At 42.8% G+C, this 19,586-nt stretch overlaps 1 protein-coding gene across 2 annotated transcripts in view; it reads left to right on the forward strand.

Moving 5' to 3' along the window:
• Window positions 1–19,586, forward strand: part of TRPM3 (transient receptor potential cation channel subfamily M member 3) — a 550,216-nt gene that overhangs the window by 199,550 nt on the left and 331,080 nt on the right. The window lies entirely within an intron of this gene.

The following is a 19,586-nucleotide window of genomic DNA, read 5'->3' on the forward strand; positions in this document are numbered from 1 at the left end:
ACCACTTCATATTTCTCTCCTCTTTGTCATAGCGTCAGGTCAACTATACACATGAACTGATATCACTGCAGTGTTTTACTCTACCTCCTATCATTGGATGTTGGCTAACAGAGCAATACACAGTGTAGTGATATCACAGCATGCATCATGTTACCTAGGCATTATGAGGAAGAAAGGCACGGAGTGGCACTCTACCTCTCCTAACGTGCTTAAGCCAAAACTAGAATGAGTTTGATTAAAAATGAAATGCACTTGCTCTCAGTTTCTTCCTCTTGATTGTACTTCATGGTAATCCTTTAGCTCTGTCTGGAGTGAGCCCAAGTGTGAATCCAGTCAGGGGGCTTATGAGCCCATCTTGGAGGGTGCAGAGCAGCGACCTGCCCTTGAGCCCCTAAGGGCCAGTGAAGGCATCACATCTCAGGAAATGCCTATAATTCCAGGTGAAGTGCCATCAAGTGCTTCCCTTTCTGTTTGTCTCCAAGTCCCAAGAATAGGTGTCACCAACCTCCTTAGATCATGGACACATTTCAAATTTTGAGAGAGTGCTGTGGGCACCAGTTCAAAAATGGCTGCCCGGTGTGCATGGCATAACACAAAATGGCTGCCCTGGATGGCATGGCATAACATAAAATTAGTGTGTTTTCCTGGTGAAACTTTTCCCATACTTGTAGTTCCATACTAGAAATTATTTAACCCATTGAATTTCTGCCTGCTATACCACTGTTGAGGCAAAAGAACCTAGTTTTTTCCCATTGCCAATCCTAAACCAAAGCCTAGGCACAAAGTGACTTACTTCTGAATATCATTGTAATGTAAGTTAACTGTACAATGAATTGTTAATGACTGCCTGGTCTTTAGCTCCTGCATAGCAGGAGACATGCCTAAGCTTCTTTGCAAAGTTTTCATATTTACCTTTTGGGAGAAGGTTGGATTGTTTGACATTCACCCACACATATTGTATAGTAGCATTTGCAGAAAATAACGTCTAGGGACTACCTCATCTCAGATGAACCCACCACAGGAAAGATTCGTCTTGATTGCTAGGGAAAAATGAAGGTCAAACTATGCAGATTTGAAGGACTAGAAAATCAGAAAAAACCAAGAAAAATGTTCTGAAGGAGAAGGGAAAACTTCAGCTCTTTAGGACCCCAGGGATTACTGCTACCTGGTGTCCAAACAACTCACTTTCAAACACAGCTCTGACTTCACTCAGGACAGGTGAGAGCAGCCAAACTGGCTCATTTCACAGAAATTGCTTAGGAAGGTACCTGCACCATTTCTTCATAACTGTCTTTCTAAGATGGCTAGAGAGACAACAGACTGAAGGAGAGATCAGTGGTGAAGGGATGGGGAAGAGCTTCATGGCAGGTATGTGAAGTTTCTAACACAAAGAGGAGTAATATGATAATGTCCCATTAGTACTTAGCACCATCAGTTGCTAATGACAAATGGAGCAGCTGATACCCAGATTATCCTAGAATATTGGTGCAAGTCAGAGCACAACTTCCCGGAAAATCAAGACATACAGGAGAAAAACAGTCTGGGAGAGGACATAACAATTGTGGCAGCCATTCCCCAGGGAGGCCCACTTTATATTTTAAGAAACCTGTCATTTGAGGATATAATCTAAGAACTTTCCCCCACTCTATAATCATTAAACAGTGGGGGTGGTTTTCAAAAATAGCCACATTTTGCAGCACAAAAGGTCAATATGAAATCCAAAGCAATCTGTTTCTCCTACTACCAAATGGTGATAAAAATAAAATGTGTTCAGTTCTTCATAAAATATTTACCTTTCAGCTGAAGCAAGCTACAGGTCTCTGCAAAATGACTGGAAAGTTTACATTCAGGATGCAATGTCTTATGTTGTACTTCATATTGACTACACATTGAGGTGTCATAAAAACCCTTAGATTTAAGTGCATATAGTGATTCCCCAGTGGTTCCTGAAGGACATTCTACAGCTTGGGATGGCGCCTCTGTGATGCGTCCTTCCCTGGCTCTCCCTGTCAAGTTCCTACCTGCTCGTGGTTACTGCCTGTCTCTAGGCACCACCAGGGACTCCACCAGTCCAGACCGCACTCTCTTATGGTTTACCTATCCGCTCTAGCACAGATCTCAACAGATCCCCCTGCTAGGCAACCACCAGTAATGTCCCAATACTAGTATTCCCAGAGACTCTGAATACTGGTATTGTTATTCTCTTCACCGCTGCCACCATTTGTTACAGTTTCCCTTCAGCCTTGGTCATTACCTTACCCTCCCTTCTGGTCTGTGAAACCCCAGCCAAGGATCAGGCCTTTGGTAAACCAAATTAAGTATTTATTACAGATAACAAAGCTAACAAGATTAACAAGATTTCTTCTTAAGGCACATAAGCATATGGTTTTACTCAATACTAATCCGAACTCCACCTCCCTCCTGGCAAACAACTCTCTAAACCCCACCAAGCAACCCACTCGTTCTCTTCTCCCCCCCAGATTCCACTCTCACTCTTCCTTTTATACATTCAGCCATTTTAAACACTCAGCCAATCATCTCGCATTCTACTGCCCATTCACTCCCCCTCCTCTTTCACTCCACTTACCATGTATCTTCTAAAACAACAACACTTACCATATATACATTAATATAGGAACATCACATTTCCCCCCCCCTTAAACAACAGCAGAGTATTATTCCTGTTCCAGGATTTATACGTCGCGTTAACAAATAAAAGTATCTATGGGGAAAATGTCTTTCTTTGTTCCTCTGTCTGGTCACGTCACTGCAGTCCCAGCCACTTGCCTGGAAAGTCCATTGGCCAGTACATTGTCCTTGCCTTTTATGAACTGGAAGTCCACTTGATAGTCCTGTAGGGCCCAGGACCACCTCTGCAGCATAGTGTTATGGTTTTTCATAGTCTGCAACCATAACAAGGCCCGATGATCCGTAGTCACTGTGAATCTTCATCCCCACACGTATGGGCGCAACTTGTTCAGTCCCCACACGACCGCTAGGCACTCCTTCTGGACCGACGAATAGTTTTTCTCCCTCGGCGTCAGCTTGCGACTCAGGTACGCCACTGGATGTCTGGTGCCTTCTCTCTCCTGTAGCAAGACGACTCCCAGCGCCAGGTCCGACGCATCTGTAGCCACGATGAATGGTTTCTCATAGTCTGGTGCTATTAATATGGGTCCTTGGCACAAGGCTTGCTTCAGTAGATCAAAAGCCTTCTGACATTCATCCGTCCATACCACACGCTCAGAACACTTCTTTTTTGTTAATTCATGCAAGGGGGTTGCTATTTCCCCAAAATTTCTCACAAACTTCCTATAAAATCCAGCCACACCCAGAAATGCCCTTACTTGTTTTTTGGTTAAGGGGATCGGCCACGCTTGTATTGCCTCCACCTTGCTCCATAAGGGGGTGATTTTCCCACTCCCCACCTTATGTCCTAAATAGATTACTTCCTTTAGTCCAAACTGGCATTTCTTAGCTTTTATTGTGAGGCCTGCTTTTCTTAAGGCCTCCAATACTGTTGTCAGGTGTTGGACATGCTCAGGCACCGACTTGCTAAAAATGGCCACGTCAGCGATATAGGCCACTGCAAAATCTGACATGCCTCGCAACACAGTATTGATTAGCCTCTGAAATGAACTTGGTGAGTTCCTTAGTCCCATGGGTAAGGTCACAAACTCATATAACCCAGCTGGTGTACTGAAGGCAGTTTTGGCTCTGGATTGCTCGTCTAGTTCCATTTGCCAAAATCCTTTACAGAGATCTAGTGTAGAGATAATGGTTGCTGCCCCCAATGACTCTAACATTGCGTCTACCCTAGGCATAGGATACGCATCTAGGACAGTAATTTTATTGATTAGCCGATAATCAATGCAAAACCTGGTCGTTCCATCTTTTTTTGGAACCAGGACAATACTTGAGGCCCAGGGACTGATGGATTCCCTGATCACTCCTAATTCCAACATATCTTCCACCTCCTTTTTGATCTCATTCAAAACTTTCCCATTCACACGGCATGGAACAGATCTGATTGGGGCATGATCTCCAGTATCAATGGAATGTATAACTATACTGGTTCGGCCAGGTTTGTTGCTAAAGAGATTCCTATAGGTTTTCAAAACTCTCAAAATCTCTTCTTTTACTTCCTCCTTCACCTCCTCTGACCATTCCACTTCATCTACCCCTCCTTTGTCTTTGCTTTCCTTTACCAAATCTGGAAGTTCAGGCCCACTTCCCTCAGGGAATAAGGTAACTTGCAACACCTGTGCATCCCTGGTATGGTAAGGCTTCAACATATTTACATGAACCACTTTGCTTTTGTTTAATTGGTCTGTGGTAATTACATACGTCACTGTGTCAAGCCTTTCTCTGATGGTATATGGTCCTTCCCAGTTAGCCTGTAATTTGTCATGTTTCCTGGGTATGAACGCCATAACCATATCTCCCACATCATACACACGTTCCCTGGCTGTTCTGTCATACCAGTAATGTTGCTTCTCCTGTGCTTGACTCAAATTCTTTTCCACCACCTCCATCATTGATGTTAATTTATTGCGGAATTCCAATACAAAATCTACTACAGATGTTTTGTACTCTCCCAGGGTTCCTTCCCATGAATTTTTTAATAGTTCCAAAGGTCCCCTCACTTTTCTAGTGAACATGAGTTCAAAGGGTGAGAAGCCTGTTGACTCCTGAGGGACTTCTCTGTATGCAAACAAGAAGCATCCCAACTGTTCATCCCAGTCTTGTGGGTGATCTTGAACATAGCTTCTGATCATGCCCTTCAAAACGCCATTGAATCTCTCTGTTAACCCATTAGTGGCGGGATGGTAAGTAGTGGTCTTTAGATGTTTTAGACCACAACATTTCCACATACATTGCATCACTTCTCCCATGAATACACTGCCTTGATCTGTCAGCACTTCATGAGGGAAACCCAGCCTCATAAAGATTTTTAATAAAGCCTCTGCCACCACAGGGGCTTCCACGGATCTTAGTGCTTCTGCGTCTGGGTACCTGGTGGCAAAATCCACCACCACCAATAGATATTTCTTGCCATGCCTTGTGGGTTTGGAAAAAGGGCCCACCAAATCTATCCCCACTCTATAAAAGGGTTGTCCAATTATAGGAAGGGGCTTTAAGGGTGCCTTAGTCTTTACTCCACTTTTCCCCACCTTTTGGCATATTCCACAAGATAGACAATGTTGTTTTACATCTTTGGAGATGTTTGGCCAATAATAGTGTGCAGCCAATCTCCTCTTGGTCTTTTTTATTCCCAGATGTCCTGCACATGGGACATTGTGGGCTACCTCTAGCAATCTGGTTCTGTATTTGCTAGGTACTATCAATTGCTTCACTGGTTCACATTCATCCTTTCTCTCAGCAGGCATCCACAGTCTATATAAAATCCCATTCTCACACACAACTTGATTCCTCAGTTTGTCAGTGAAAGGAATCTGTTGGGTCAGAGCTTGTTCCTTTATCTGCTTCAAACTTATATCTTTTTGCAGCTCTTCCCTGAATTGATCTGCCTCATCATTATCAGAGACCACTTGATACAGTTTGTCTCCTTCAGCAGGCCTGCTAGTGGTTGCTATGGTGACCTGAGGCTGGTTAACAGATTCCACCCTGTTTGTTTCAGCCCCCCTTAATATGGCTTCTTTTTCTCTGCCAATTTGCTGTCTGGTCACTACATAGATCTTTCCTTGGGCGCCCATTACATCTCTTCCCAGTATTACTGGTTCTTGTTGCTGGGCATTAATGCCTACTTTATATCGGCCCTCTCGGCCTCTCCAAGTCATATCCACCAGGGCCACAGGCAAGCTTTCTGGTTGACCCCTCACTCCTTGGACAGTCACAGTTTCCTGAGGTAATATTACCTCAGATTTTATTAAATCTGGCCTCAGTAACGTCTGAGCGGCACCAGTATCAAGCAATGCCCAATAATTTGCCCCTTGTACACTCACTTCCTCTCTCAGACTTGAATCAAGGTCTGTTACTTCTGTCCAGTTTATCTGGCAGAACTGAACCTTTTTCGCTGTTTCTAAAGCCTTGGGCTCTGTTTTCACTGCCCTTGTCTGAGCAGGATTACTAATGGGGTTGGCAACCTCACATTGAAAACGTAGGTGCCCCGGTCTACCACATTTGTAGCATAATTTCTCTGCACTTTTAGGGTACACAGATCCACTCTGGGGTGTCCTGTGCCCTTCAGATTTTACTGGAGGACTCACTCTCGGTGGTACCACATCCCTTCTGCCAGCGTTATATGGTCTGGGTTTAAAATCTCTTGATGTTTTCCCCACCCAGCCAGTTCTGTTGGAGGTGAAGTGATCCGCCATCTCTGTGGCCTCCTGCACCGATGTAGGGGAACGGTCTTTGACCAGGAGCCTTATTTCTGGTGGTAACTGATGGTATAATTGATCCAATATCATGAGGTTTTTCACCTCCTCCACAGACTGAGCTTTTGCACTTGTCAGCCATTTCCCAAATATGTCCATCAGTTTTGCCCCCAGCTCCACAAAAGACCTCCCTGTCTGTATCTGGCAATTTCTGAAAAGCTTTCTAAAATAATCAGGCCCCAGTCTGAATCTTTTAAACACTGCTTCTTTGAATTCAGCATAGGTGACGGGCCTGTCTGAGGGGAAATATTGGTATACCTCAGCCAATTCCCCTTTAATCAGGTTTGATAAATACTGCATGTATTTATCTTCAGGTAGCCCCCACAACTGAGCTGCTTTTTCAAAGGTGCTGAGGTAAATTTGAGGACCAGGCTCATAGACAGCAAAGTCCTTTGGAGTAATTTTTATTTTTGCTCCATCTCTGTCCTTTCTTGTTTCATCAGAATGAAACTTCTCTCTTTCAAATTTTAACTTTTCTACTTGCAATTCGGCATCCAATGCTCGTTGCTTCTCCCTCTCCTCAAACCCCAATCTCATTCTCTCAATTTCCAACTCCCTCTGTTTGTCTTTTTCCTCAGCCTCAAAGACCCGCTGTTTGTCTTTTTCCTCAGCCTCCATCCTCATTCTCTCAGTTTCCATCCTCAACTTCTCTCTCAAGTACTCTATATAAGCGGGATTGCTTAAATATCCTTCTGGGGTCTCTTCTCTGACAGGTTGTTTTTGCTGGGCAGTTGCAAATCCTATAAGTGCTACCCTCAATTCATCTACCCCTTTACCCTCGTGAGGTAAATTGAATGTTACGCACTTCTCCACCAGCTCCTCTCTTTTCATTTTTATATATTCAGCCATGGTGTTTGAGTTCACTCACTCTTTGCCACACACTCTTTGCCAGTCACTCTCACAAGTAATCTTGTTTTGTTATTTCCGTTTGCCACACCACTGGTAGGGATTCTCTAGTATTCGTATCTCACTGCTACAGCCAACACCTGTGACGTAGTCTCCTTTGTTCGGATCTGGATTCTCTGTTGTTCGTATCCCACCGCTACTGACACCACATGTGATGCGTCCTTCCCTGGCTCTCCCTGTCAAGTTCCTACCTGCTCGTGGTTACTGCCTGTCTCTAGGCACCACCAGGGACTCCACCAGTCCGGACCGCACTCTCTTATGGTTTACCTATCCGCTCTAGCACAGATCTCAACAGATCCCCCTGCTAGGCAACCACCAGTAACTTCCCAATACTAGTATTCCCAGAGACTCTGAATACTGGTATTGTTATTCTCTTCACCGCTGCCACCATTTGTTACAGTTTCCCTTCAGCCTTGGTCATTACCTTACCCTCCCTTCTGGTCTGTGAAACCCCAGCCAAGGATCAGGCCTTTGGTAAACCAAATTAAGTATTTATTACAGATAACAAAGCTAACAAGATTAACAAGGTTTCTTCTTAAGGCACATAAGCATATGGTTTTACTCAATACTAATCCGAACTCCACCTCCCTCCTGGCAAACAACTCTCTAAACCCCAGCAAGCAACCCACTCGTTCTCTTCTCCCCCCCAGATTCCACTCTCACTCTTCCCTTTATACATTCAGCCATTTTAAACACTCAGCCAATCATCTCGCATTCTACTGCCCATTCACTCCCCCTCCTCTTTCACTCCACTTACCATGTATCTTCTAAAACAACAACACTTACCATATATACATTAATATAGGAACATCACAGCCTCCTCCAAGTGTGGTAGGCAGGATCCAATCTTCAGATCACCTCACCGAGGGGGAGGGGCTATCCCACTCTCCAGACCTGACCTGCCTACTGCTGTGGACAGTCAGGGTCTGGCTGGGCTCCATAAGAGCTTGCCATCTTCTATCTCTTGCTTTTACCTAAAACCACACCTTTTTGTTTTTCAATGTTTCTCCATCTCTGTCTCTCGCTGTACCCCTTTCCCCCTCCCATGTTCTTCCCCTTCCCTTCCCCTCCCTACCCTGCTTCCCAGTACAGGGTGGGGCAAGGAAAACACATAGAGGGCCATCAGGCCTATGGCAAGGGAGTGGATTTGTGGGCAGTGGTTCATGCCTTCTCGTTTGCAGGAGAGGCACAACTGCATTTCAGCCAGCACAGTAACAACTTGAGCATTTCCTTGGGCATTTTTGTGCCGGTCCATTTGGTGACGCAGATGTGAATTCTTGGCGCACTTGCTCACAGCGCTTTCCGTGTTGAAAAGATGGTGCTAGGCCTCAGTGTGCTGCCAGGCCCTTCCCCACCCCTGCCTTAGGGTCGGCTGGGTACTCTGGTTTTCCCACTTGCAATGGCAAGTGGAGGGATTGCAAAGCTCTCAGAAGAGGAGCAGAGCAATCTGATACCACAGCAGATTTTGCCTTGCCCCCAGCAGTCAGGAAAGGCACTGGAGTGCCACATGGAGGGGTTGAGTAGAAGCCACTTGGCAGATCCCTCTTCTCACCTTCTCCTGAGGCAGGAGGATTTCCCCAAATTTCCCAACTCATCAGGAGGTCCATTCCTCACAACATAGGAAACGGACCTTTAGTGTGGCGACACCTACCCTGTGGAATTCCCTCCCCTTAAATATTAGACAGACACCATCTCTGTTATCTTTCCAGTGCCTATGGAAGACCTTCCTCTTTCAACAAGCCTTTTAAGTTGAGATCTTATCCCAGTCTGTGCCTGTGTTGGAATTGCTTTTTAATATGTTTTTAAATCTTTTTTTTAAACAATGTGTTTTTAACCTTTTTCCCTAAGATAACTTGAAAGCTTTTTAAAAAATGTTTTTAAAGATGTTTTGTTTTAATGTATTTTAAAGTCTGTTTTTATGATGTTTTAAAGTGTTTTTAGTGCTTTTGTTTGCCACCCTGGGCTCCTGCTGGGAGGAAGGGTGGGATATAAATCAAATAATAAAATAAATAAATAAATAAATAAAATTTAGAATACTAATCGCTTTGAAGTCTCATACTATGTATACCACATGTCCTTTAAGCTATTAAGCTTATAAATGTTGTTTCTTAATAAGGATGAGGGCGGATTTGTACTGTTCACATTCTAATATTAACTTACCTAATTTTGCACTTTCCAAACCAACATTCTAATGGAAGCTCAGCTGCCCTTTGAAATTTGCACTTTTCTGAATTTTGCAGTGCAGTTTCCCAAAAAAACTTCATACAAAAATGTGAATACTAGGAGAAAGTGCACCCAAAATGCATATATTAAGGAAAATATAATGGAAAATGCATTATATTAGGAAAAATTGCTCTCAAAAATGCATGTTAATAATTTCCCCCTAATAGGAGAAACGCACATGAAAAATCTAACCTTTTAAAAACTTTACAAACTTAAACACTTATTTAATATCACAAAAAAATCAGCCAAAAATCCATAAAAATGTGAAAATGGGGTGGACTGAAGAATGGAAAAATAAGAATCTGAAGGAAACAATTGATAGATTTAGTCATTCCTTGTTCTTAATTCTGAAGCTAATTCATCCAGAAATCTAGTGATTTTCTTTGCTACGCTAATTCTAATGTGTTTCCACTCCTACACCAAATTCACTAGGTCTAAATATTCCTTTAGATTCTGGTCCAGATATCAACTTTTTTCCCCTGTGAGGTCTCTAAATATCCATATATATAATATTTTTCTTAGGCTGCTGGAACTGGAATGGACTGCTTTCAAGTCAATCCTGACTTATGGCTACCCTATTCATAGGGTGTTCATGGTAAGCGGTATTCAGAGGGGGTTTACCATTGCCTCCCTCTGAGGCTAGTCCTCCACAGCTGGCTAGGGCCTGCTCAGCTTGCCACAGCTGCACAAGCCAGCCCCTTCCTTGTCCGCAACTGCCAGCTGGGGGGCAACTGGGCTCCTTGGGACTATGCAGCTTGCCCACAGCTGCACAAGTGGCAGGGCACGTAACCCCTGAGCTACTCACTGTGGGAGTGATCTTTAGCTGGCCCTTTACACCCAGGAGACACAAGTGGGGATTTGAACTCACAGACTCTGGACTCCCAGCCACGCTGTCTTCCCACTCTGTAATCATGTGATGACAGTTTGCTAAATGCTATGGGGTTATGGTGGCGGCAGCAGGCTGGCTAGCAGGCAATGGAGGGAGGCAGGTCAGGGGGAGCAAGGCAAGTGCATGTCAACACGTGGAGGCAATGGGGAGTTTGGAGTGTGGGGGTGCCTTCAGTAAGATGCTGGTGCACAAAGCGTGCAGGGGCAGGAGTATGTAGTTAAATTATACTTTATCAAGTCACATTCTGCTTTGGCTAAGATGGCCTTTACTTTTTCCAAATCATTACTCTATCTTGGTTTTATTCTATAAGGCTGATTTATTTTGTCCTATTTGTGCCTCCATACACCTTGATGTAGTCTAGCATAAGGTTAGCTGTGGACCAGGAGTAGAGCCAGGGAGGCTGAGCCAAGGAATGCACAGAAACCCACTAGCATCAGGAAAACATTTATAGCTCAGGCAAAGTACCAGTCCGTACAGGAAGCCTTTTATAGCTCTTTCTGTCAAGGAGAGCTCAGTGACTGGATAGCACATGACACGGGGCAGTAGCACACAGAACCAAAGGATCCCACTTATTTATTTATTGCATTTATATCCCACCTTTCCTCCAAAGAGCTCAATGGTCCATGGTTCTCCCATTCCCCATTTAATCCTCACAACAGCCCTGTAATGTAGGTTGAGAGATGGTGAATGTCCCAAGGGCACCCAGTGGGCTTCATGGCTGAGCAAGGATTTGAACCCTGGTCTCCAAGTTTTCAATGTAACAGTCAAACAACTACACCACACTGGCACCAGCATCTGACATCTAGGCAACTTACTCCTGGCTCTCCTCTGTGTGACAACCTTTCATATACTTGAAGAGTGCTATCATATCTCCCCTCAGTCTTCTCTTCTCCGGGCTAAACATGCCCAGTTCTTTCAGTCTCTCCTCATAGGGCTTGGTTTCCAGTCCCCTTGTTGCCCTCCTCTGAAGCTGTTCCAGTTTGTCTGCATCCTTCTTGAAGTGTGGAGACCAGAACTGGATGCAGTACTCAAGATGAGGCCTAACCAGTGCTGAATAGAGGGGAAATAATACTTCATGCGATTTGGAAACTATACTTCTGTTAATGCAGCCTGATATAGCATTTGCCTTTTTTGCAGCCACATTGCACTGTTGGCTCATATTCAGCTTGTGATCAATGACAATTCCAAAATCCTTCTTACATGTCGTATTGCTGAGCCAAGTATCCCCCATCTTATAACTGTGCATTTGGTTTCTTTTTCCTAAGTGTAGAACTTTGCATTTATCCCTGTTGAATTTCATTCTGTTTTCAGCCCAATGCTCCAGCCCATCAAGGTCCCTTTGAATTTTGTTTCTGTCTTTCATGCTATCAGCTGTGCCCCCCAATTTTGTATCAATTCCAAATTTGATAAGCATGCTCTGTACCTCCTTATTCAAGTCATTAATAAAAATTATGAAGAGCACCGGGCACAGGACTGAGCCCTGTGGTCCCCCACTCATTACTTCCTCCCAGTTTGAGAAGGAACCATTGATAAGCACTCTTTGAGTATGATTCTGGATCCAACTGTGGATCCACCTGATAGTTCCATCCAGCCCACATTTAGCTAGTTTGCTAATCAGAATAACATGGGGCACTTTGTCAAAAGCTTTGCTGCAGTCGAGATATATTATGTCCACAGCATTCCCACAGTCTACAAGGGAAGTTGCCCAATCAAAAAATGAGATAAGATTAGTTTGGCAGGATTTGTTCTTCATAAATCCATGTTGACTGCTAGTAATCACTGCATTGTTTTCAAGGTGCTTACAGGTTGACTGCTTTATAATCTGCTCCAGAGTTTTTCCAGGGATTGATGTTAGGCTGACTGGTCTGTAGTTCCCCGGTTCTTCCTTTTTGCCCTTTTTGAAGATAGGGACAACATTAGCTCTCCTCCAGTCATCCGGCACTTCACCAGTCCTCCATGATTTCACAAAGATAATAGACAGCGGTTCTGAGAGTTCTTCAGCCAGTTCCTTCAATACTCTTGGATGCAGTTTATTGGGCCCTGGAGATTTGAACTCGTTCAAAGTGATTAGGCATTCCTTGACCATTTGTCTATCAATCTCAAGCTCCAATCCTGCCCCTTCTACTTCATGTTTCCCGGGAGGGTCATAGACCCTTTTTTGGGAGAAGACTGAGCCAAAGTAGGAATTGAGCACTTCTGCCTTTTCTTTGTCATCTGTTATCATTTTTCCATCTTCATTGAGTAGCTGTGCCACCATTTCTTTTCTCTGTCTTTTACTATGGATGTACCTGAAGAAAGCTTTTTTTGTTGCTTTTAGCATCTCTCGCTAACCTCAGCTCATTCTCAGCTTTAGTTATCCTGCTAGTTATGATGAAATTGAATCAGACATTTCCCCTGGTGCAGTAGGCCTCAGTGTCTCCCAGCCACTAGGACTGGTGGAAAATTGGTCCGCATCTGCTGCAGTGTGTTTCCTCCAGGACGGTGAGGTATGCTTCTTAGTGTCCTGGATGACCACTACTTCTTTCCTATTTTTTTATTAATTGATCATGGACAAATTAACAAATTTTCAGATGTATCATGAGTCTTCAATAATTAAAGAAAACATATTACTGATTTTGTTTCTAGTTATTAAACAATTCTAGTACAAATAGAAATGAACATTTGGGTCACTACAATAAGTTGTCACAGCTGGTGGGCCAAGTTAATTCTAAGGAGACTGAGCAATGTAACTGGAGAAGCTCTAGATTTTGACACACTAAGATGTGAATCAGGATTCTTGGAGTTAACTCCTAATATTTAAAAAATATTCAGGTAGTGTTTCCCAAAATTTTCACAGCTAAAGCACACTTTAAAAATAAAGTAAAATTAGAAATATGTTTCACTCTTAACATCTGTAAAACATAATCATCGGAATTATCTTGCCAGGGGAGCCAACTCCTTCCATTTCACTGCACTTTTGGTACAGCCTCCTGATTAGGACTCCTAAGCACAGATGGAATAAGCAGCCTCCTCTTAGGTTGGGTAATTGTAGCATGTTTCTTGCCTCATAAGACTGAGCCAGTTGCAGTCAATTCAGAGAGACAGCGCAACTGTGCATCCCTAACCTGACAGGATGGAAGGAGGTAATTCCAAAGCAGTAAATCATATGGGGAGACAAAGGGCAGCCTTATTATGAATTATAATGGTATTGTTTTAGTTTAGTACATTTTTAAGATGTCTTCTTATTGTTTGGCTCTTTGAATCTTGTTTTGTGACAGTGAATTATGCAACTTTTTTCATGTTGTGAGCAACCTTGAGCATAGATTACAATGGAAAGGCAGCATACAAATAAACCATGATGATGATGATGATTGTGATGAACACAGGAAGAACCAATACTAAATTTATCATACCTAGGAATCCTCCCACGCACTGGCCTCTGAACAGGCAAGTGAGAAGACCTAGACAAAGAATATGTGGGTATCTCCTCAGTTGTAAGAATAAATTACAAGGATATTGCTTCTTGGGAGGATGTCACTGCTCCCCATTCCAAGCCTTCTCTATGGGGATATTAATGGAATATCCTTGCTAGAATCTGCCTAAATCCTGGCTAGAATCTGGTTAGATCATTCTTCCATGTTAGGTACCTCTTTATTCCAGATCATACTTAAGAAGAGCCAGGAAGCTCCTATGCTTGTCTTTCTAGTCTTGTAGCTTATACCCTAGACCAGGAAAAGCTACAAACCTCATTCTGTACCAGTTATGTACCACGGTCAAGACATATGAAGGACAATAGTCACTTAGAAATCAAATCCAATGAAAACATTACATCACGTGTATAGTATTTATTCAGAATGTAATACCATTCTGCAAATTGTTACATACTACTGTATAAAGGAGGCAAACCTAAATCTTGTGCATACTACCATGCCATCTTCTCTATGCTTTAGTGTGCATATTGACTGGATTAAAAAACAGCACTGCCCATGGAGCAAAAGGGATATTGGAAGGAAACTAATCTTGGGTTATATCCAGGGCTAGTTCTAAAGGACGGCCAGGTTGGGCACTGGCCCGAGGGGCCCAGAGCTACAGGAACCCCTGAGGGGCCCTCCACTCCCCTTCCGCAATCCGTGCCCCTCACGCCCCCCACTTACCTGTCAGCCGGCTTTTTAGCATTGCCCTTAATGAAGATGGCGGCTGCAGCTTCCCTAAGGTACTGAAGCTGCTGCCGCCATCTTAGCTGATGGCAGAGATGTGCGCGCGTAGCACGCACGTGTGCCATCAACAAAGATGGCGGTGGAGGCGTCATTCCCCTTAGGGAAACTGTGGCCGCCATCTTCATTAACGGCAATGGTAAAGACTAGACAAGTAGGGGGCCGTGGGGGCGTGCGGGGGGGCCACATGCATGCGCATATGTGCATGCATGCACACCCACCCACCCACCAGGGGCCAGGGCAAGCTGATGCCCAAGGGCCCCTGCATGCCTGGAGCCGACCCTGGTTATATCCTACCTGCTTTCCTGTTTGCTGCTAAAGTAATGATTTGGTGTGTTGCTATGCTAGACTTTAGAAGACCCCTTTCATTATATGATTTACTGAGTGAATTCACTCACATGGCTTCCAGGCTTTACCATCTTTATCCTTCAGCATTCACACAGCTTCATCAAAGCAAAATGTGCCCCAGGAAACAATATCTCACAAGTTTAGGGAGGATTTTGCTACAGAAGTATTGTTATTTTAAATGTATGGTTGTAATAATTAATTGATTTATGGTTTATTACTGGTTTTGTTAATTTTATTATGAATACTGTAAACCACCCTGAGACTCTAGTGGATGAAGAGTGGGGTAGAACTATAATAAATAAATAAATAAATAAATCTTGAAATTCTGTCCTATTTAGGACAGATGCTAAATACATTTTATTGCCCATATATTCTGTGCCTCTTTTCTTTTTTGGGGGGCTGGGCTGCATTAGTGCTGAGTAGATCTGCTTTCTTTGGCAGAGTAACTAATAGTTAATTGATGCTTGCACGGTTTTACCATGACTCCTAGTTGACTCCTATGGGCAAAATCTATATGCATAAAAGCTAGCATATGAAAAAAAGGTTTGAAAAAGCAAACGCTTTATAAGTGCAAAATATTCTTTTTGTTATTTACTTCTATTGTTCAGATAACATCTGCCTTCCTATTGTTTTGCATTTTGTTTATCTTCATGACGCTAGGCTCACAAAAACATAATTACCTTTGCTGGACATAACACCTCTGTCACTTTCTGTGTTCCTGAAAACTACATTAAAGGGACTAGAAAGAAGAGAGCTAGCACTGGCAATTACTTTGAAACACTTGGTTGCTTTGGAAAAAGGAAATTTTCTGTATTGCCAGATCCCACCTCATCAATATTGCATTCTGTTAATTCTCTCTGGTTAGCTTAAAAGTAGGCAGAGTACATCTTCTAATTTGCTCTAAAAACACTAGGCTACACCACAAGACCCTAGAGTGTTTTTTTAATGAGATTGTATTGGCTATGTGGATCTGATGCCAAAAAGATTTTGTAAGCTTCTTTTTCCCTGCTATAGATTTTCAATATGCTTGCAGGAGCACAGAACATTTGAGTTAGCAACATAGCCATTAAACTGTTAGATATCTCATTCTGTACTGTAAATTGGAGGGGCTAGGAGCAGAGATGGAAGCATGTGCTGTGCAGATAGCATGATTTTTTTTAAAAAACCTTCAGCATTTTACAGTCACACCTTCATTTGTTGTGGGAATTCTAAGCTGTTAATTCTAGACTATATATTAACATTTCCATATTTTGCATGTGATAAGGAATGCAGAACTATCGTTAGAAAACATTATGAGACTGCAATGTTATGTTTAATATTCACTGTGTATTTTTGTAAGCAAGCTGCTGAATTTGTAACATTTTGCAACACATCTGCACATTGCTACTCTTTTTATGCCCTGATAATTAGTGTATGTATATACATGTATTGCTGGATGCCATTTTTTAAAAAAATGCATGCATATAGTGATACTGAAGATTTGTGTTAGTGTTATATAAGCATTGGAATAAACCAATGTCTGCTGCTGTTGTCCATGCAGAAATGTGTCTTTGTTTTGGGCAATTAATTAAATCAGAGGCTTTTTACATTGGGATATTCTCAGGGAGACCAACATACTTTTTTACAAAGCCATTGTACTACCAACCTTACTGTACACCTGTGAAACATGGACCATTTATAAACCATCCCAACTTCTTGAAAGATTCCACCAACGCTGCCTCCAGAAAATCCTGCAAATTACTTGGGAAGACAGATGGACTAATGTTAGCGTTTTGGAAGAAGCAAAGACTACCAGTGTTGAAACAATGATCCTTCAACATCAACTTCGCTGGACTGGCCATGTTGTTCGAATGCCTGATCACCATCTTCCAAAGCAGCTACTTTATTCCCAACTTAAGGATGGAAAACGGAATATCAGTGGACAACAAAAGAGGTTTAATGATGTTCTTAAAGCTAATCGAAAAAATGTAACATGAGCATTGAGAACTGGGAAACTTTGGCCCATGAGCGTCCCAATTGGAGGTCGGCTATAGCATAGTGGGGAGGAGACTGCTTGACTGGGAGTCCAGAGTCTGTGAGTTCAAATCCCCGCTCATGTCTCCTAGGTGTAAAGGGCCAGCTAAAGATCACCCCCACAGTGAGTGGTTCAGGGGTTACGTGCCCTGCCACCTGTACAGCCGTGGGCAAGCTGCATAGTCCCAAGGAGCCCAGTTGTCCCCCAGCTGGCAGTTGCGGACAAGGAAGGGGCTGGCTTGTGCAGCTGTGGCAAGCTGAGCAGGCCCTAGCCAGCTGTGGAGGACTAGCCTCAGAGGGAGGCAATGGTAACCCCCTCTGAATACCGCTTACCATGAACACCCTATTCATAGGGTAGCCTTAAATCAGGATCGACTTGAAGGCAGTCCATTTCCATTTTCATGGACTTTGAAGAAGCACAACTACAGGGTGAAAGGGACAAATGAGCTAAGCAGAAAGCACATCAAGCAAATCCTCATCGTGACTGTCTTCCATCAGGAAACCTATGTCCTCACTGTGGAAGGCTGTGTGGATCTAGAATTGGCCTCCACAGTCACATACGGACCTACCATTAAAGACCTTATCTTGGAAGACAATCTTACTCCGCTACGAGTGATCGCCAATGAAGGAAAGTCATCCATTAATGTGCAGTGACAGGAACTGGTCTCAAGTGCTGCTCCTATTCATTGCTGCATAAACATGTTTATAAGCATGTGCATAAGCCCTTTTCTTTATGGAAGAAGGAGTACATCTTCTCCTCACTTCCAGTCTCCATACAGTACTTTGGAGGTCAGAACAGAACCTATATGTTTACAGCTTTCTTAGTGTGATTGGGAGCCCTGGAAAAGCAAGGTTTCTGATACTATGCAGAGAGATCTACATGAGCACAGTAGCATACACAGTTCTATGAAAGCATGGAAATCAGGAGCATATATATCAGCACTTCCCCCTCCATGTATTTAATGATCATGTGAAAAGTCCTCCAGGGGAACATGTTTGTGTGTGCACAACCTCAATAATATTAATGACATGATGATTATGCTATCACATATTGTTTTCATGCAATCTTTGTTTAGAGGGGCTAATATCAGCATCCCTGACACCCAAGTGGAGCTCATGAAGCTCAATCATGCTTGTTTAAAGCAAATAGTTAATTTCTATGTTTAAATGTTTATTTGTTGAACAAAGTAAATTCTTGGGGACTCAACTTGGATTGAATGTGCACTGGAAATATATAAGTAAACAAACAAATGTTAGTTTGGACAACTCTGGGAAAACTACTTCAATAAAATGTGTTGCTGTTTTGAGGAATGCTCTTTTAGGGAGAAGAGTGATTAGTCTTTGCAGTCATCCTGCCTAAATGGGAGAGGGATGCTTACAATTACCCATTATTAGGATGTTATTTCTCAGAGCAATATCTGAGTCTACTGAGCAAGTTGATATTTTATGGAAACTTGGAAATAGTGGTATAATTGCAGCTTGTGGGGGAAAACACTTCTGCTTTAAAAGCCTGAGGATTATGCTGGTGTCAAACTGAAAGTTAAACTACTGCAAAATCTGCCCCTCAGGTGTTGAGTGTTGAGAGTTTGACTCTAAGCAATTAAAAAAAACCCAGACACAAAATATATAATTCATAAATATAATGCATGGGAAGTGGACTTCTTTTTTCATTTAAACTCATAGGATTTTGTTGATATGTTTATATTATGTTCACATAGATCTGGGCTCTTCTTTGAAAGAGCAACCAAATATTACATGATATTTGTGAGTTAGCATATAAAACATTAGTTTTCCCATACTTTATTTTAGAACTGCATAGACATAATTGTATAGAAAGCTTTTGTTGCTCCTTATAACACATTTTAATATTTTTATTTGAGGGATTCCTAATTTATGTCTTGGAACTGATAACATTAAAATTTAGCACAATAAAACTAGCCATTTAGGGTTTGAGGGTCAAAGGCTGCATACTAACATTTGCTCAGAAACCAGTAGAAGACAATGAAGTTATAGAAACACAGTTCTAACATCCGCTCAACAATTCACCATTATTTAGAAAGGATAATACTGTTGCGCACACCCCAGTCTCTGAGAGACTTCCAGGGGTTCCTGTGCTTACCCATGGTTTGGTTTCATTGGAATGGTGAGCGGAGACTGTGGTGTCTTTATGATGTGTGGCAGCCTTTTCCAACCTTTTGGTCCCCAGATGTTGTTAGATTACAACTCCTATCAGCCTCAGCCAGCATAGCCAATGGTCAGGAATGATGGGAATTGTAATCCAGCAACATCTGGGGACCCAAAGGTTGGGAAAGGCTGATACATGGTTTATTTACACACATATACAACCTGAGTATTAAGATGTAAAGGTTCTTAGCATTAACAGATCTTGTTCCGTCTTTAGGCTTCTCAGAGATTCCCCAGAGCCATAGCTTGTGGTTCAGCACAGAGTTGCAGGCAAGACTCTCTGTGTCTTTTCAGCTTCCAGCTTCACCTCAGACCAACTCAAACATACACAAATTACCTCCTGGCCCCAGGATTGGGGAAGGGGATTACTATCCTGCCAGAGTTCCTATAGCAACAGGATTGTTCTGGACCACATCCTTTGGCACACAGATT

The sequence above is a fragment of the Rhineura floridana genome, chromosome 1, assembly GCF_030035675.1.
Source record: "Rhineura floridana isolate rRhiFlo1 chromosome 1, rRhiFlo1.hap2, whole genome shotgun sequence".
Lineage (NCBI taxonomy): Eukaryota > Metazoa > Chordata > Lepidosauria > Squamata > Rhineuridae > Rhineura > Rhineura floridana.